The sequence below is a fragment of the Bos taurus genome, chromosome 2, assembly GCF_002263795.3.
Source record: "Bos taurus isolate L1 Dominette 01449 registration number 42190680 breed Hereford chromosome 2, ARS-UCD2.0, whole genome shotgun sequence".
Lineage (NCBI taxonomy): Eukaryota > Metazoa > Chordata > Mammalia > Artiodactyla > Bovidae > Bos > Bos taurus.
The window spans coordinates 103579562-103600748 of record NC_037329.1 but is presented as its reverse complement, the minus strand read 5'-3'; positions in this window follow the sequence as shown (position 1 = coordinate 103600748).

Here is a 21187-nt window from a genome sequence, read left to right as displayed (position 1 = left end):
ATGCCAAATAAGAGAATGGAAATTCAGAAAAATTAAGCAATACCTTCAAGATTAAACAACTAATAAGACCCCCAGTTTCCCAAACCAGCTGTGTCTGATTCCAAAATTCTTTCTACAAAGAATTATTCACTGACTACTCACCAGCTTTTTAGATCTGATGGACTAATTTGCGGTCACTTAAAACTGAAACTCACCCACATATGCTACCTGTCAGCAAAGCAAAACTTCCTAATGGCCAGTATCAGATGGGACTTCCCAGTGGGACTAGAGAGCTTATGGGGTGAAATTTTACACTTCACAGTTTATGATGTGATAATTTGGAGAAATTAAAAGTCAATCATGGGAAGGCCTTCAATAATTATTGGGTGTCACTATTTTCCTGCTTACTAAATGAATTATATGTGTACATATGAATATGTGGGTATGTCCATAAATACATACACTCATGCAACTGTACAGTATTATTTTTGTCTCAAAAAATGCATGCACTGCCTTTAAAATGATATATTCAATCATGAAAATGTTTAAAAATTAACAGACTAGTTCCAATTTACTTTTTAAAAAAATTACAGACATTTCTATTAGCTGAATATAGATGAACACCTACAGAGTCCAATATGATGCTCAACACTTCATACATGTTAATTTATTGAATCTTTTCAATACTATGATGCTGTGACATTTAGAATGACATTTCATTGTACAGATGAAAAAACTAAGACTCTGTGAGGCTGAGTTACCTGTACCATAACACAGAGCTAGGAATTAGCAGTGCTGGGCAGAGAATTTAAGACTCTTTGAATCTCACCAAGAGTTTTCAAAATATTTTCTTTTTTAAGAGGAACCATTAAACTGATGATGCATATTTACACTCCCATATTTCAAAGCATTATCTCCTTTCTGGTTCATGCCCTATGAATTTTGGAAATATTTATTTCAGCAGAGGCTGTTTTAAGATTGAAGGAGGAAATCATTTGGGCCTTTTATCTAAACTTTACCCATCCTTTGAGATTAACTGCCTAGGACATGCCAACTTTCCTCCTTGCAACTGAAAGATGTTGAAATGTCTCTTACTCAATGCTTTTTTTGTGATAGTAGAAGGAGGGAGAAATGTGAGAATTGGCCATTTTCCTTTCAACCAAATCAACTGAAAGGCATGTGGGAATATTGATTCCTCCAATACAACACGTTTCATTATAGTTACATGATAATAGCACTGGAATATTGGTAGAGTTTTTCTTTTCAGCTGTTAATCTGTTACTAGTATTTTATGTAGCATGTTTAAGAGAGAAGGATTGGGGGTACCTGAAAGAAAGAAAAAGTTTAGAAGAGTTATTTTAAAGTTTATCAATATATGGGACTTCCCTGGTGCTCCAGTGGTTAAGAATATACCTTACAATGCAGGGTATGGGGGTTCCATCCCTAGTGAGGGAGCTAAGAGCCCACACGGCTTGGAGCAACTAAGCCCATGTGCTAGAACTACTGAGACTGCACCACAGCTAGAGAGTCAGGGCGCCGCCTTGAAACCTCCTGCATGATGCAGTGAGGATCCCGCGTGCCACAGCTAAGACCCGACACAGCCAAATAAATAACTAAATATTTATAATAAAATTAATCAATATATGACATCTGACATCTCAAATTTTAAAAAACAATAACAAAAAAGCCACACTGTTACTGAGTTGCTAGTGTCTCTCTGTGTGTGTGTGTGTGTATCTGTAGACTACCACTTGTACTTGATTATTCTAGACTTACAGAATTCCTTATTCAAAATGAAAACAAGCCTAGGAACAAGAAAGAATAGAGGTATTCTCCTTTATACTGTGTTCACAATCAGATGACATGAGACTGGTCAGATCAGAATATGAAAGTTTTGATACAAGTGTTACTCCTAGATGTGCCATTGTTGGTCTAGATCAATTGAGGCATAATTCCCCCAAACAGATGTTCTACTGTGGCATTTCACTCTCATCCGGTAACATATTTCGGGAAGAAGCAGGTATTTTGCTTGTGCAGCTTCTACCATCAGCTTGTTGGGGACCAGTATTCCCATATATAGGCTTGACTGCACATTTGAAGCGGGAGCAGCAATGGAGAACTTAACATCAGGACGCAGTGTTTGTAGACTGATCACCAGGCCTCCAAGAAGTGGTCGCCAGAAGGCACCTTATAAATGGAAGAAAAAAGAGGACAAAATTTCACTAAAGGAGCACCTGATCTAGATTGCTCAATTTTTTATGAAATGGAATGGGCTTTCTTCAATGAACTAATGTGCAAAAAAAACTTAGGCGAAATTTTTTCTAAACTAAGACCAAATGTTCAACTGATTGAAAAAAAAAATGGTTTTGGTGAAGATGACTAAGCTTCATTGTGGAGAGAAACCATACATGTATGGGTTGTGGCTGAATTAGGAAAGAGATGCCCTGTTGTATATCCTATGGCAGAGCAGAATGTAATGCTATCATTGGGTCCATTGAATTTCTGTGAAGAAAGAAATCTGTGTTCAGAGCCAGGTGTCTACAGCTTTAAGGCAACAATGGATGGAGACAATTATTCACATCACTATTTGAAAGGGCTCTTACCCTGCCATTTTCCCCGTCTTTTTCATAGTATCCCCAATAGGTAAACTTTCCATTTTTGCTTTAGAGGACATAGACATTGTATTCATCCCTCACAAGTCAGACCTTTCTTGGGTCATAGAGTTGCAGTTGTAAGAAAGTTTTTTTCCCATCTGAGTAAAAATACAATACACCCATTGTTCCTAGTATTGATGTTCAGAAACATAAAGTTAAAAAATTATGTATTCCTCTATGAAGCATGTAGCTGTTTTAATATTTGAATATACCTACCATATCTTCTTTAATCTTTTCTTTTCCAGGCTAGACCATTTCATCTTTTTTTCAAACATTCCCCATGTTTGAGACATGCTTCCATAATGTCTCTCACAGACACTTTTGTTGGTACGCCTTACCCAGAAATAATAGTTAGAAACCTATTAGCTACATAAGCTTCTTCCCAAGTTATGACAGGATATCAAGTGGATTCTGGGGCCTGCATAAAGGTCTGCTTGAATATATGGAGAAAGTAATGCAGAGTACGATGGGACTATTAACCCCCAAATCTAGGAACTATGATTCTACTAACTAAAGCCTCCAGGCAAGTGTCTAATACCCAATACTTCAGCAATTAATTCTTGAAATTAAGTGTTCCTATTTATCTCAGGCTGCCTTCTTTTTGTTCATTGTGATCTAGTTTTCTGACCCATGAAGAGTATTTTGAATTTTGATTCTATCACATGTAGCATTTTTTAATTAATTTATTTTTAATTGGAGGATGATTGCTTTACAATATTGTGTTGGTTTCAGCATGAATGGTCATACATCAGCATGAATCATATGAATCACAGGTATATATATGTCCCCTCCCTCTTGAATACCCCTCCTACCTCCCACCCCATCCCACCCCTCTTTGTTGTCACAGAGCACCAGTTTGAGCTCCCTGAGTCATACAGCACATTCCCACTGACTGTCTATTTTACATATGGTAATATATGTTTCCAAGCTTCTCTCTCAATTCATCTCGCCTCTCCTTCCCGCACTGTGTTCACAAGTCTGCCCTGCAAATAGGTTCTTCAGTACCATCTTTCTAGATTCCATAAATATGCATTAATATACAATTTTTTTTTCTTTTCTGACTTACTTAACTCTATAAAGGAAAAGGAAAGTTAGTCGCACAGTTGTGCCCGATTCTTTGTGATTCCACAGACTGTAGTCCACCAGGTCCCCTGTCCATGGAATTCTCCAGGCATGAGTACTGGAGTCGGTTGCCATTCCCTTCTTCAGGGGATCTTTCCTTCCCAGGGATCGAACCTGGGTCTCCTGCACTGCAGGCAGATTCTTTACCAACTGAGCTACTAGGGAAGCCCACTTAACTCTATAATAGGCTCTATGGTCATCCACCTCATTAGAACTGACTCAAATGCATTCCTTTTTATCACATACAGTATTGAATTATCCTCTTTTAAGCTTTGAGTTTTCTGAAAGCTTAGTAAGCATGTGTTCCCATTCAAATCATCAGCAAAATGCTAAATAGAACAAAGTCAAGAGCAATGTCCCAGGCACTTCATTAGAACTTTCTCGCTGGCTGACAGGGACACACAACTCCTCACTTTGTGGTATGTGGATTCAAATTAACCTAATGATATTTAGAGAAATGGAAGTAAAGTAACTTGCTATTAGTCACCTGAGTGATGATCCAGTGTTCCTTAAGACTTCCACTTAGTTAAATCAAGATTTTACTCAATTTATTTTCAACAAGAATGCCAAGACAATTTAATGGAGAAAGAACCATCTTTTTAACATATAGTGCTGAGACAGCTGGATATTTATATACAAAAGAATGAAGTTGGATCACAATTACACTATGTAAAAAAATTAATACAAGATGAATCAGAGACCTAAATGTAAGAGCTAAGTCTATAAAACTTTTAGAAAAAAAAAAAAAAAAGCTGAAGTCTTCATGACCTCGAATTAGGTAATGGATTCTTAGAAATGACACAAAAGCACAAGCAACGAAAGAAAATATTTTTTAATTTATTAAAAAAAAATTTTTTTTATTTTGTATGGGGTATGGCCAGTTAACAATATTGTGATAGTTTCAGGTGAACAGTGAAGGGACTCATCCATGCATATACATATATCCATTCTTCCCCAAACTCTGCTCCCTTCCAGGCTGCCACATAGCATTGAGCAGGGTTCAATGTGCAATACAGTAGGTCCTTCTTGGCTATCTATTTTAAATAGTTGGAGGGAAGGATGAGGGGAAGGGATAGATTAGGAGTTTGGGATGGACATGTACAAAAGAAAATTTTTTTAAAAAATTGGACTTCATCAAAATTAAAATTATTTATTCTGCAAAGGATACTATCAAGGAAGAGGAAACACAAGCCATAGTATGGGAGAAAATTTTTACAAATTATACGGGAGAATATATGAAGTACTAATATATGTTACTACTTAGGTAAACTTTGAAATATGCTAAGAGAAAGAAACCAGTCACAAAAGACTACGCATTGTATTATTTCATTACTATGAAACATGCAGAATAGCCAGATTACAGAGACAGAAGTAGATTAGTGGTTTCCTTGGCCCACAAGATGGAGGGAATGGGAAATGACTACTAATGAATACAGAGCTTCTTTTCAGTGATGAAAATATTCTGTAATTGATGGTGCTAATGGTTACACAATTCTGTGATACATTAGAAACCACTGAATTGCACGCTTTGAATAAATGAATTGTGTGGTGTATAAATTGCATCCAGATATACAATTACCCTCTTAGAGTCTGAAGCAGTGTTCTATAAATGAGTAAAAACTGAAGACAATTGGGCAACTTAACCATGTCACCTCAAAAAGTCCTAATTTTCAAAGAAAGAGTAAAGAGTTGGATTCTAGAAGCCATTACTCAGCATCCTTTTTATACTTCCAGAATAAAGAGTTTACAGACATTTAGGAAAGTATGTGGTAAGCTTTAAGAGCCAGTGGAAATCCATGCTATATCAACCAGTTCCTTTTTGCCAGATTTGGTCAGTTGGGGGAGTTCTGTAGACATAATGTACCCTGATTTCAACTAAGAGGATTCTAGTACACTAAAAGTATTTTAAAGATGAAATGTTTCTGCTTGAAGACTATCTCATTCTAGATAATACTTAAGTGAATACTGAAAAAGAACCACAGAACCTGCTTCATCAGATGAAATTTTTATGGCTTCCTTAGTTAAGTGGAATATGTGTGGCCTGTAAAAAGCTGGTGTGAGACTTGGATCGATGTAGGTGTAAGACTTGAATCTCTAACATGTCACATTTAGCTTCTGGAATCATTTAGTAGGTGACATCAGTAATAATGAGTAGTATTAAAGCAGAACATAAATTTGCCTATAATGAGGCCATATAATGCTATTACCAAAACTGAAATCCCAGAGATCAACTTGGAGAGGAAGTATCAGAGGAACAGTTTTTATCTGGATGTGTGTGTTTCCCTCTCCCTACCTCCCTCGCATCCCCTGTCTCTATCTCTAACACTGCTGGATAATTGAGTATGAACAAAAAGAGAAAAAAACAACCCAGATATAGAAAACTATAGCTCTTTGTCATTAGGAATAGTGAGTCTGGAATGAGATGCTAGAGCTGGTTTGCACTGGCTTACAAAAGCCACTGATGCTCATCTTTTCCCAACACTGTTGTTCAGTGAAGTCATTTGAGTAGCCTGAACTCATTTTTGGTGGGAAGATTTACACCATGAAAACTGGTAAATGTTACAAACCTGGCCTTCGTTTCCTCTGGAGAGCCAGTTGTCAAGCATTTACCAGCACACCCCTGGCAAGTCTCTCAGTGCTGGCCAGCTAAAGCAGTGTGGTGAAGAGAACATATCTTTGAATGTCCACAACATGCAAGTTGTGACACAAAAATGCCAAGATGGGAGTTGTAATAATATACACTATATGAAGCAACATCCACATTCACAGCAAAGAACAGCACTGCTAAGAGTCAAGCTTAAAAGAAAATGTGCTAGATTTGAATATACTTACCACTACTGAACTATATACTTAAAAATGGTTAAAACAATACATTTTGATTCCACATACATGCTTTAATATGTGAGAAGCTGCTGAATAGCACAGGGAGCTGAGTTCAGCGCTCTGTGATGACCTAGATGGATAGGGTGGGAGATCCATGAGGGAGGGGATATATGTATACATATAGCTGCTTTGGGCTTCCTTGGTAGCTCAGCTGGTAAAGGATCTGCCTGCAGTGCAGGAGACCCTGGTTTGATTCCTGGGTTAGGAAGATCCCCTGGAGAAGGGATAGGCTACCCACTTCAGGATTCTTGGGCTTCCTTGGTGGCTCAGATGGTAAAGAATCCACCTGCAATGTAGGAGACCCATGTTCGATGCTTGGGTTGGGAAGATCCTCTGGAGGAGGGCACAGCAGCCCACTCCAGTATTCTTGCCTGGAGAATCCCCATAGACAGAGGAGCCTGGGGAGCTACAGTCCATGAGGTTGCAAAGAGTTGGACACAACTGAGCAAGTAAGCACAGCACATAGCTGATTCATTTCGTTGTACAGCAGAAACTGTACAAACACAAAATTGCAAAGCACTTATACTCCAGTAAAAATATGACAGAAGTAAAAAAAAAAAAAGAAATGTGCTAGCTCTTCAAATTAAACAAAATTAATTTAAATAATTTAGAATTTAAATAATTTAAATTCTTTAAATGAACAAAACCCAATTTATACTCAAGGTATATGTTTTGATTGATCGATCTACTTCTTGATATATCATTACAGTAACTGTTCCTCAATTCCCTAGGAACAACTTTGCATTGTCATAAAACCCAAGAATATATTTGCCTGTATTTTCCTTTGCTTCTGATTCACACAGGTGTCAAGAATAGTACCTAGCTAATAAGAGAACTGTCCATATAAACCAAGAGTGAATAAGTGAAACCACATTTGGATTAATAGGAATGGTTAGAATAGAAATGTAGAGCAAATTTATTCAAAATAGATTCTTGGAAAGACCAAAGATGAAATTAGGTGGATAGATACCTATGTCTATGTACACTGTGGTCAAAAATTCCAGTGGAAAAACCAACATCAGTAGAATTGGATTTTCTCCCCCCAAAACACAGTGTCAGAAACAGCATGATCTGTTCTCTGTGAAGCAAAATCCAGAGGCTTCTCTCATGGAAAGGCAACATCTGTTTTAAGAAGTCCTTTGAAGAAAAACTATATAAACATGTGGGAACAGCGTGGTATATAAACTCCCTTGCTTAGAGTTGCCAAAGGAAGTAGGGAATCCAGCTCCCAAGACAGAGGCCATTCAGTTGCCTTGGCTAAGGCAGCAGCACCAATTCCAGCCTCTCTGATGTTTAACACATCAAGAGAATGGAGGAAAACAAGGTTATGACTGGCATCAACCTTGCCAGTTCTCTGGCGTTCCATCAGAGCTTGCTTGGGTCTACCTTTGCATATAAAAAAATTAAATTTGAGGGGAAAATTTGGGAGGAAGTGTTTGGAAATTCAGTTGAATCTTCCATACCAAAACCTGTTCTCATAATTATACAATAAAAAAATCATCAGATCCAAGAATCCATCAAATCTTCTTAGCCAGAGATTCTCTAGCTAAGGTCCTTGGATAGAATTCAGAGTCTGTAAACTTGGGACTTTAAAAAGAGACATCTTGGGGACTTCCCCGGAGGTCTAACGTTTAAGACTCTGTGCTTTCACTGTAGGGGGCGTGGGTTCAATCCTTGCTCAGGGAACGAAGATCCCACATGCCCTATGGTGCAGTCAAACAATAAAAATAAGACTGATTGGTAGAATCATAGGGGGAAAAAAAGACGTCTTTATTTTCACTAACCCTGAATTGCAATTTATTATTTCCTTCAATTATGAAGTTAAGCAACCAGTACAGTGACCGTTACTGAAAGGTTGTTGTTGAATCACACGAATACACCGGGATTCTTGGCCCCCGGAGGAGAACAATTTCAGAGACGAGGCTTGATCGCTCGGAGCTTTTGTGTAATAAAGTTTTATTAAAGTATAAAGGAGATAGAGAAAGCTTTTGACATAGGCATCAGAAGGGGGTAGAAAGAGTACCCGCTTGCTAGTGTTAACAATGAAGTTATATACTCTCCAGTGAATCCAAAGAATGTCTGGAGGTTGTAAAGACCTCATCAGACCTACTCCCATAATTTACATTTTAAGATAACAGAATTAGCCAGAAGGTTTAATCCAAAGACTGTCCTTAATCCAGAGACTGTCCTCAGGCAGGATACATTATTGTTATATAATCCTAAGGAATGTGGAGAAAGAAAAAAAGTTTGTCCTTTCTTCCTCCTTGAGAATTCCAGACCCCTTTCTCCTTGGGGACCCCTAGACTCCCTATCAACCTGCCTAGGAACTGACTCTCTCATTACTATGATCATAGGTAATAGAAATCACAGATACTTTTCTATCACACTGCAGTAGTTGTAGATATCTTCACAACCCACTTACTCTTATCACCAATTTGAAATTATGACATTTATTAAACTTGCCACTCTTGTTATTTAAGAATTAATAAAGAAGCACATATATTGCTATATCAAAAATTTAGTGTTTTAGTGGGGTTTTTCTATTTCTGTTGTTTTCTTTTGGTGTTTTAATGTGTTAGAAACTGTTACTCAGTTTGCTTTGTGATTCTATGTAACTCTATGTCTTTTACTTTAAGCATGTCAAAACATTATCTAGAGACGGCATCCACAGGCTTCCTTAGAAGGTCAAAGGTGTCAGTGGCACAGAAGAGGTTAAGAATCAGTGGAGATGGAGGTGAAGAGGGACAGCAGCGCATCTTGCCTGAAGTCCATCCTTCTTGTATGTCAGAAAGGAAAAAAAGAAGGTTCAGTTATAATCTCACTGAAACTGTGAAGACAAAGGTGATTTATACAATACTTCTACCCTCAGGAGGAAAAAAAGAGAAATAAATAAAAACATTAAGAACCTAAACCCTGAAGGAAATGAGGAGGAGGAAGAACAGAAAAACCACTGAAAGGCATGAAACCTTTCCTTTGAGGTCAGATGGGATAGTCCTGGGTCACGGTGCACACGTCTGAGATGCAGCCGAGGACAATGAAACGTTTGAGAGCCAAAACTGTGAGCAGGAAGCCAGGACAACCCTGTGGTCTGTCAACTCTGACACTGCTGAAACTTCGTGTGTGATCCCAGGCAAGTGACATGACCTTTGGTGACTCAGCTTTTCTGTTTTCTTGGCCCCACGTTCCATTCAGCTGGCTACACAGAAGTCCCAAGATGAACGCTTTGCTGAGAGACAGCACAGATCATTTTCTTAAAGGAAAGAATGCCAAGGATCCACTTCCAAACAGGAAAGGATGGTCCATTCATCCATGATGAATGGATGATTGTCCCATGCCTGGCTTCAGGGCCCACCCTGTGTCCTACATTTATTCTTGATTGCACTCTTAACTCAGCTTTCCATTTGCTGTTAGCCCACTGTCTGCAGTCGTCAGAGAACCTAGCTCTTCTTCATGAGGCCAGCCTGCATGCAGCACTGAAGAAGGGACATCGGCCTTCAGTATCTTCCTTATTCTTATCCCACTGACTTTCTCCCTGGGACTTCCCCCGCCCTTCTAATAAAACCTGCCATCAGACCATCCATGGATACTGGCATGCAGCCCTGTGTTTCTAAACTCAAAAACCATTAAAAAAAAAAAAAATCTCTTTAAAAGAAAAAAATTGCCATTTCCAAAAAAATAGATGCCAATTACCAGAGCAAAAGAGGGCTTCCCCAGTGGCTCGGTGGGTAAAGAAATAATCCGCCTGCAATGCATGAGACACAGGAGATGCAGGTTCGATCCCTGGGTTGGGAAGACCTCCCTGAAGAAGGAAATGGTAACCCACTCCAGTATTCTTGCCTGGAGAATCCTATGGACAGAGGAGGCTGGCAGGCTACAGTCCACAGGGTTGCAAAGAGTTGGAAATGACTGAAGGAACAACATGCACCAGAGCAAAAGAGTTTTGACTTTATAACTCAAAAAACTATTATATGATTTCAGAAGTAAAACTACAGTATGTAAAGAATATATATGAGAATTCCTATGGGTCTGTGGACCTCTGTTTGAGAAACACCAGTACACATGATTGATGACAGCTTTGTGTTAATCTTTCAGTGGTTATTTGAATGTTGACAAAGATCAAAGCTTTAAGCCAACAGAATGAAGCTTAGATGATGGAATTTCAGGCATCTGGAGGGGGGCAGGAAGAAGCCATGGCAAACTGGAATCCTTTTAGATAATTCTAGAATTACATAACATTGCTAATTACCTATTGTGTCTACTCCTGAGGCTGGGCTTGATGACTGAAGCAATTCAGGTAACGTTTAAAATAAAGTCACCATACTAAATTGAAAGAGACTAGAGGCCATCTTAGCTACTCCAAATATACAGTAATTATGCTATCTGTACTCTCAAGGAAAGAACATATTTAGTGTTCTTTAGGCCATCAAGATGCCTGCTGTGTCAATCTGATGTTTGAGTGATTTTTAAACATAATGCTCTGTTGATCCACAGGTACTTTGAAAACAACCTCTGACATTGTTAACCAGAAACCAATCTTCTCAGTTACTGTCTACTTTTTAAAAATTGGCTTGGAATTTTTCCTTGAATGATCCAGCTCATCATAGTTTCCAGTGCGCATTGCAGCAGAGCTAAAATGTTTTTTCTATAAGTTTGTATCCTTACGTTTACATTTTTTTTCCATTTTTAAGCATGAAACCATTTTCCTCCATCAAACTAATTTTTATTAATTGAATTTCCACATGCATGCCAGGCAGAGGAAAATGTAGGTTTAAGCACAGTAGTAAAGCCCTTCTAATCATAGGAAAGGAAAGAAAGAAAGGCCAGAATCAGGAAAACGGGAGTTTCTTAGGACTCCTGTTTTTACCATACTGACTTCTGAACATGTTACCACCTGGCCAGTGGTACTCACACTGATCTTCTGACCACATGTGTGTGATCTGTGTTCTCAGTCGTATCCTACTCTTCTGCGACCCCGTGGACTGTAGCCTGTCAGGCTCCCCTGTCAGTGGGATTTCTGGATTACTTCCCGGTTGGTGGGATTTCTCAGGCAAGAATACTGGAGTGTGCTGCCATTTCCTCCTCCACTACCTAGCTATACTTTTTCTGAAACCTTGTGTGCATGCCCCATTTTTGCATTCAGGTATCTAAAAATATCCTGGCCAAGGCCATACCAATTTATTTATCCACTCATAAGCAGGTGGATATAAATCAATAGGTACAAGGAAAGAGACTGTGGCTCAGGAAGCAGCCCTGAATGGCTTTCAAGAGCCTGACTTGCACCTCCTAGTCACAAGCCAGAGCAAAAGAGCCTGGTTCCAAGGTGTCCCACTGAATGGACAGGTAGTCATAACCTCTGCTCTGATGCCAACCTACAAAGCAGCCAAGACTTCTGGTGGTCTACCAGCGGTCCCTGACTTGCTCTGAAGGGGGCAAGTCTTAGATAACTGTGTTCTTACACAGATCAGAGATGTACAGCCCTCCTGGCAAGTCATACATAAGAAGGATTTCATTACTAAAAAAATCCATCCTCTTCCTTTAGATCAGGTTGTCGTTGAAATCACAGTCTGAGCATCAACAAGCATGTGACCACATTCCTTGGAATGTTTACTTTTGCCCACCAGAATCACTTAACTTTTGAAACCCAGTTATTTTGGATTCCAAAGGAACTTATTTATAATCTGCATAAATTTGAGTTTTGGAAATGTTTTGGATTTCACTTCCCCCCACCCATATATAATAACTTAACATTCACACATTTTTTTTCCTCCAAGCACCTGAAAGGTAAAACATTTTTTCTAACCACTAGTGATTAATGTATGAATAGTGTATTTAATTAGCATTTCTATCTATCTATTTTACATTCATTCAGATTCATCACTCTCAGTTTAGTGTGGGTCATAATATCAAAGAAGCATTTATACTTGTAAGTTTGTTAGGCTTAAGTGAAATTATGCCAAAGGTAAACCAATATGAACCCTTCAAGGTTTACTTCAAAAGGAAGGGAGTTCTATAAACCTAACACTTTCTCTTCTTGGTTTAGCAAAATTTTAATTTCTTCAGTAAAATCACATTTCCCTCCCTTTCTCAACTATGCCATCATATATGTATGCATTCAGAACTGATACCAGAGAAGAGAAAAGAAAAGTCTTGAAGGATGGTTGAAGTTTAATTGGGCTTTCCTGGTAGCTCAGCTGGTAAAGAATTTGCATGCAATGCAGGAGACAGCAATTCGATCCCTGTGTTCAGAAGATCTGGGGATGGGAACAGCTACCCACTCCAGTATGGACAAAGTTTAACTACACAGGAAATGCCTTTCTGTGAGCAAGTACATGTGATAAAACTACATGAGAAATGACTTTCCTTTCTTGCAAGACAAATCTAATTAAAAAGCTACAGAATGTTTAACTACAAAGTAGAGAATGTCAGGCGGTGTTCTAATGAGATGAACTTCCTAATTGTTGGAAAGTTCAAATTTCAACTTTCAGCTTTAGTTCTCTGCTGAAAATCTTTCTGAAATTCATGTTTATGCTTTCATAAGAACGGAGGGGACGTACGTTCTTATCCTTCCTTTTAAAGGAAAAGAGATCAGTGACTCTAGATTAGCTCTCTGTCTCCAAATTTTATTATATAGCAAAATAAAAGAATTAACTGATTTAATTATTTACTGTGAATCTTTTCAAACTTATACACGTATGCTTTGAAGTGTTTAAATACAAGTACAAATGCATAACTATTATATATATATATAGTAATGATTTGGGAAACTCAGCAGTGGTCACAGGACTGGAAAGGTCAGGTTTAATTCCAATCCCAAAGAAAGGCAAAGCCAAAGAATGTTTAAACTACAGCACAATTGCACTCGTTTCACATGCTAGCAGAGTAATGCTCAAAATTCTCCAAGCTAGGCTTCAACAGTATGCAAACCAAGAACTTTCAGATATTTAAGACGGATTTAGAAATGGCAGAGGAACCAGAGATCAAATTGCCAACATCTATTGGATCATAGAAAGAGCAGGAGAATTCCAGAAAAGCGTGTATTTCTGCTTCATTGACTACGCTAAAATCTTTGACTGTGTGGACCACACCAGTTCAGTTCACTTCAGTCCCTCAGTCATGTCTGATTCTTTGTGACTCCATGGACTGCAGCATGCCAGGCTTCCCTATCCATCACCAACTCCTAGAATTTACTCAAATTCATATCCATTGAATCAGTGATGTCATCCAACCATTTCATCCTCTGTCATCCCCTTCTCCTCCTGCCTTCAATCTTTCCCATCATCAGGGTCTTTTCAAATGAGTCAGTTCTTCACATCAGGTGGCCAAAGTATTGGAGTTTCAGCTTCAGCATCAGTCCTTCCAATGAATATCCAGGACTGATTTCCTTTAGGATGGACTGGTTTGATCTCCATGCAGTCCAAGGGACTCTCAAGAGTCTCCTCCAACACCATTTCCTAAAGGAAATCGTCTTGGAGGCATCATTGGAAGGACTGATGCTGAAGCTGAAACTCCAATACTTTGGCCACCTGATGCAAAGGACTGACTTATTGGAAAAGACCCTGGTGATGGGAAAGATTGCAGGCAGGAGGAGAAGGGAACGACAGAGGATAAGTTGGTTGGATGGTATCACCGACTCGATGGACATGAGTTTGAGCAAGCTCTGGGAGATGGTGAAGGACAGGGACACCTGGCCTGTTGAAGTCCATGGAGTTGCAGAGAGTCGACATGACTGAGTGACCAAACAACAAATATTATAAATATATTAATATTAATGTTGATATAAGAATAAATACAAGTAACATAAGGGATCTGTGCTTGACCATCTCCCAGCTTCAATAATTAACAATCTTCTGCCATTTTATTTCTGTTATCCCAGCAACTCCAACAGCTTTTCTTGGTATTTAAGAAAATCCCATTTATGGGTACCTAGTGCCATTAACAACTTCCTTTTTAAAAACATAATCACAGTGACTTTATGCTCAACAAAAATAACAATAATTCATTAATATTATTTAGGGCTCAGTCTATGTGTCGGTTAAGTTCAGTCGCTCAGTCATGTCCAACTCTTTACAACCCCATGAACCACAGCATGCCAGGCCTCCATGTCCATCGCCAACTCCCAGAGTATACCCAAACTCATGTCCATTGAGTAGGTGATGCCATGCAACCATCTCATCCTCTGTCATCCCTTTCTCCTCCTGCCCTCAATCTTTCCCAGCATCAGGGTCTTTTCAAATGAGTCAGCTCTTCACATCAGGGGGCCAAAGTATTGGAGTTTCAGCTTCAATATCAGTCCTTCCAATGAACACCCAGAACTGATCTCCTTTGGGATGACTGGTTGGAATCTCCTTGCAGTCCAAGGGACTCTCAAGAGTCTTCTCCAACACCACAGTCCAAAAGCATCAATTTTTCAGTGCTCAGCTTTCTTCATAGTCCAACTCTCACATCCATACATGATCACTGGAAAAACCATAGCCTTGACTCTACAGAACTTTGTTAACAAAGTAATGTCTCTGCTTTTGAATATGCTGTCTAGGTTGGTCACAACTTTTCTTCCAAGGAATAAGCATCTTTTAATTTCATGACTGCAGTCACCATCTGCAGTGATTTTGGAGCCCAAAAAAAATAAAGTCAGCCACTGTTTCCACTGTCTCTCCATCTATTTGCCATGAAGTGATGGGACCAGATGCCATGATCTTCGTTTTCTGAATGTTGAGCTTTAAGCCAACTTTTTCACTCTCCACTTTCACTTTCATCAAGAGGCTTTTGAGTTCCTCTTCACTTTCTGCCATAAGGGTGGTGTCATCTGCATATCTGAGGTTACTGGTATTTCTCCCGGCAATCTTAATTCCAGCTTGTGCTTCTTCCAGCCCAGCATTTCTCATGATGTACTCTGCATATAAGTTAAATAAGCAGGGTGACAATATACAGCCTTGACGTACTCCTTTTCTTATTTGGAACCAGTCTGTTGTTCCATGTCCAGTTCTAACTGTTGCTTCCTGGCCTGCACACAGGTTTCTCAGGAAGCAGGTCAGGTGGTCTGGTATTCCCATCTCTTTCAGAATTTTCCACAGTTTATTGTGATCCACACAGTCAAAGGCTTTGGCGTAGTCAGTAAAGCAGAAATAGATGTTTTTCTGGAACTCTCTTGCTTTTTCGATGATCCAGCAGATGTTAGCAATTTGATCTCTGGTTCCTCTGCCTTTTCTAAATCCAGCTTGAACATTTGGAAGTTCACAGTTCATGTATTGCTGAAGCCCGGCTTGGAGAATTTTGAGCATTACTTTACTAGCGTGTGAGATGAGTGCAATTGGGTGGTAGTTTGAGCATTCTTTGGCATTGCTTTTCTTTGGGATTGGAATGAAAACTGACCTTTCTAGTCCTATGGCCTCTGCTGACTTTTCCAAATTTGATGACATATTGAGTGCAGCATTTTCATAGCATCATCTTTTAGAATTTGAAATAGCTCAACTGGAATTCCATAACCTACACTAGCTTTGTTTGTAGTGATGATTCTTAAGGCCCACTTGACTTCACCTTCCAGGATGTCTGGCTCTAGGTGAGTGATCACACCATCATGATTATCTGGGTCATGAAGATCTTTTTTGTACAGTTGTTCTGTGTATTCTTGCCATCTCTTCTTAATATCTTCTGTTTCTGTTAGGTCCATACCATTTCTGTCCTTTATTGTGCCCATCTTTGCATGAAATGTTCCCTTGGTATCTCTAATTTTCTTGAAGAGATCTTTAGTCTTTCCCATTCTGTTGTTTTCCTCTATTTCTTTGCATTGATCACTGAGGAAGGCTTTCTTTGCTATTCTTTGGAACCCTGCATTCAACTGGGTATATATTTCCTTTTTCCTTTCCTTTTGGCTTCTCTTCTTTTCACAGCTATTTGTAAGGCCTCCTCAGGCAGCCATTTTGCTTTTTTGCATTTCTTTTTCTTGGGGATGGTCTTGATCCCTGTTTCCTGTACAATGTCATGAACCTCCGTCCATAGTTCATCAGGCACTCTATCTGTCAGATCTAGTCCCTTAAATCTATTTCTCACTTCCACTGTATAATTATGAGGGATTTGATTTAGGTCATACCTGAATGGTGTAGTGGTTTTCCCCACTTTCTTCAATTTCAGTCTGAATTTGGCAATAAGGAGTTCATGATCTGAGCCACAGTCAGCTCCCAGTCTTATTTTTGCTGACCGTATAGAGCTTCTCCATTTTGGGCTGCAAAGAATAGAATTAATCTGATTTCAGTGTTGGCCATCTGGTGATGTTGGTATGTAGTGTCTTCTCTTGTGTTTTTGGAAGAGGGTATTTGCTATGACCAGTGCGTTCTCTTGGCAAAACTCTATTAGCCTTTGCTCTGCTTCATTCTGTACTCCAAGGCCAAATTTGCCTGTTATTCCAGGTGTTTCTTGACTTCCTACTTTTGCATTCCAGTCCCCTGTAATGAAAAGGACATCTTTTTGGAGTGTTAGTTCTAAAAGGTCTTGTCAGTCTTCATAGAACCATTCAACTTCAGCTTCTTCAGCATTACTGGTCGGGGCATAGTCTATGCTTAGTTTTCCTCTGTTGTTCAAAAGTGTGTTTTTAGGGTTGACTTATTTACACTAAACCTAAACAAGCAATGTGTTGCATTTGGCTGATATAACTTTAAGAATCTTATCCATGCTACTTTCCCTTTCTTTATCTTACATTGCATATGCCGTTAATTTATTAAACAAGCAAACATGTTATACAACCAACCAGCCATGGGGCTCTTGGTCACCTTTTGTATTGTATCATGTGTTGTGTAGGACTCCATCTGATTGTGTACTTATGGTGCCATCTAATATGTTCCCAAATGTCTTCTATTTCCTCTTACCTGGTAATTGGACCTAGAGACTTAATAGATGTACATGCAACTTTAGGTCAGATCATCTTGCAGCTTGCACTCTACACTTACTACTGCATCATATCAGTAGGGACTGAATGCCTGACTGTCCCCTTCCTAAAGTTATCCATACTCAACACCTGGTTCCAGGTTTCAGACTGGTCCATCCTTTATAAAATTTCCCATCAACTTTTCAATTAATGGTTTTAAGGATTCTGGATAATCACTGCCTCAATCCATTATTTCCTTAGCTGTTCCGAATGATGATTATCTCATTTTATTTATTATTTCTTTTGTATTTTGTTGACTGGAATTTTTATAAAAGGATTTTTTTCCTCATCAGCTATTTAGTCATCCTGAAATAAGAGTGAGCACAGGAAGGATGAGATAAATGCTTAATTTTTTTATTTTCCAGAATGAGTTGGTGTTCTAGCCACTACCACTGACCAATGTGTTGTTTTGCTCATATCACTAAAAACTCATTGAATTTTAAAATATTTGAAGTATTCCAGTCATTTTCAGTCAATATCTTTATAATGCTCAAACTGTTCCAACTTGAGGCAGTGGGAATCCTTTTGCATTGAGTCCTATATTGTGTTAAAATTAAAAAAAAAAAAAAAAAGATTTGTTTTGGAGAAGGAAATGGCAACCCACTCCAGTATTCTTGCCTGCAAAATCCCAAGGACAGAGAAACCTGGCAGACTACAGTCCATGGAGTTGCAAAGAGTCATACATGACTCAGGGACTGAACAGCAAATTTACTTATTTGGCTGCACTGGGTCTTAGTAGCAGCAAGCAGGGTCTTCTTCTAGGGCAGCATGGGCTCTAGAGCGCACGGGCTCAGTAGCTGTGGTGTGTGGACTTAATTGTCCTGCAGCATGAGGGATCTTGGTTCTCAGATCAGGGATCAAACCTGCGTCCCCTCAGTTGGAAAGGGGATTCTTAATTATTGGACCACTAAGAAAGTCTAAGTCCTATTTTTTTTTGACAAAATCCTGTAGTCTTCAGTAGCTTCCTTGACTTCTGTCACACGTACCAGAATAGAGAATACATTCCTGTCCCAGACTTGAAATCAAGCATTTCCCTAAGGAGCTCTGATTCCTTTGAGTAGAAAAGAGTATAGCGAGAGCATAATCTAGGTGCAAGAGGGAGTCATTGCTCCTGAACTGGCACTCTTTCCAGGACTTTTACATGTACAAAATACAGAAATGTCTATTTTTATTAAAAAATGATTTCATAGGAGTATTTCACAACCAAAATCGGAAATCACAAGGTTTGTTTTTTTAATTTTTATTTGATATTTATACCTCTTTTCACCTATGCTAACGACATTTATTTTAGTTGCTTATTCTCTTTATCATGAAAGTTTCAAGAAAGATACCAATGTTTTTACTAATAAGACTCCTGAATGCAAATCTTTTTGCCCTCGCATATACCCTACCTAGAACAGTCAGAAACTATGTTTTAAAGGGATTTGAAATATTCTTTATCTGTATAATAATGCTACCAACTTGACATGAAATCAGATTTGTTTCTATTTGCTTTTTTATTTTTTATAGAAATTCCTTTTTTGTTTAATTTTATAAAACACATAATTCAAAGTCAAAATTATGACATTACATCATATCACTACAATAAGACTGCTCATTAAGCCCACTCATTTTCTTCCTCCTATGTCAGTAAACATTTTAATTAATTTTTGATCTGTTACTCAATTGCTTCTCTTTGAAATCTTAAAAATAATAATATATACATTATTTATAACCCCTTTTCTAATACAAAAGAAAGCATACCATTCACAATCTTCTATACCTAGCTTTCTTAATATAAATATCCTGGAGAATGATCTCTAGCAGTATACAGAGATCTTTCTCTTTCCTTTTAATATCTATTTACAAAGGACTCCCTGGTGGCTTAGTGGATAAAGTGTCTGCCCACAATGTGGGAGACCCAGGTTTGATCCCTGGGTAGGGAGGATCCTTCGATCCCTGGGTAGGGAGGATCCCCTGGAGAAGGAAATGGCAACCCACTCCAGTACTCTTGCCTGGAGGATCCCATGGACGGAGGAGCCTGATAGGCTATAGTCCTTGGGGTCGCACAGAGTCAGACACGACTGGGCGACTTCACTTCACTTCTTCATGATTGTATGAAAGTACCAGAGTTTATTCAAGCTGTACACTGCTGATGAATGTTTGGATTCCTTCTAAGCCTTTTTTTCTCTTAAAAGCTCTCATGTAATAAAGGCCTTGTCCATACTTCATTTTATATTTTTTCCAATGTACCAGTGTGTGGGAACATCTGTCTTCCTACCGCCATCAGTAGTGTGTTTTATCAAATATTTTACTTTCTGATCAGTCTGATAGATGAGAAATGGTATATCTAAGTATTGTAAATTTTTATTTCTCCTACTATGAGTGTGACTGAGTGTCCTTCTTATGTTTAAAGGTCAGATGTGTTTCTTTTATCAGTGAAAGTTCTGTTCAAATTTTTCACTCATTTTCAACCAAATGGTTGGTCTTTTTTTCCTCAAAACTTAAGTGATCTGAATATGTTAGGGACATTAAATCTTTATCTGTGATATAAATTACAAAAACAATTTTTATAATTTGTCTTCTTATATTGCCTGTGGTATTTTTGGACAAAAATTTTTTTAATGCAGTCAAATTTACCATTAATTTTTACAGTTTTGTTTTCAAATCATAATAAAAAAGTTTTAAGGGATTCATTTAAGTTTTATCCAAAGATATGTATGATTTCATTTTTTACATTTAGATTACTAAGAAATTTACCCTTATGTATGGTATGAGGAAAGTATTCAATTTTCTCTTTTAGATTTGGCTAACCAATCATCTACCAAAAACTTCTTTCTCCCATTTATTTGAAATGTCACTTTTTTCATGTAGTCTTATATATTATATACTGCTGCTGCTGCTGCTAAGTCGCTTCAGTTGTGTCTGACTCTGTGCGACCCTATAGACAGCAAGCAGCCCACCAGGCTCCCCAGTCCCTGGGATTCTCCAGGCAAGAACACTGGCGTGGGTAAGTTCAGTTCAGTTCAGTTCAGTCACTCAGTCATGTCCGACTCTTTGCGATCCCATGAATCACAGCACGCTAGGCCTCCCTGTCCATCACCAACTCCTGGAGTTCACTCAGACTCAACGTCCATCGAGTCAGTGATGCCATCCAGACATCTCATCCTCTGTCATCCCCTTCTCCTCCTGCCCTCAATCCCTCCCAGCATCAGAGTCTTTTCCAATGAGTCAACTTTTTGCATGGGTGGCCAAAGTACTGGAGTTTCAGCTTTAGCATCATTCCTTCCAAAGAACACCCAGGGCTGATCTCCTTCAGAATGGACTGGTTGGATCTCCTTGCAGTCCAAGGGACTCTCAAGAGTCTTCTCCAACACCACAGTTCAAAAGCATCAATTCTTTGGTGCTCAGCTTTCTTCATAGTCCAACTCTCACATCCATACATGACCACAGGAAAAACCATAGCCTTGACTAGACGGACCTTTGTTGGCAAAGTAATGTTTCTGCTTTTGAATATGCTATCTAGGTTGGTCATAACTTTCCTTCCAAGGAGTAAGTGTCTTTTAATTTCATGGCTGGAGTCACCATCTGCAGTGTTTTTGGAGCCCAAAAAAATAAAGTCTGACACTGTTTCCCCATCTATTTCCCATGA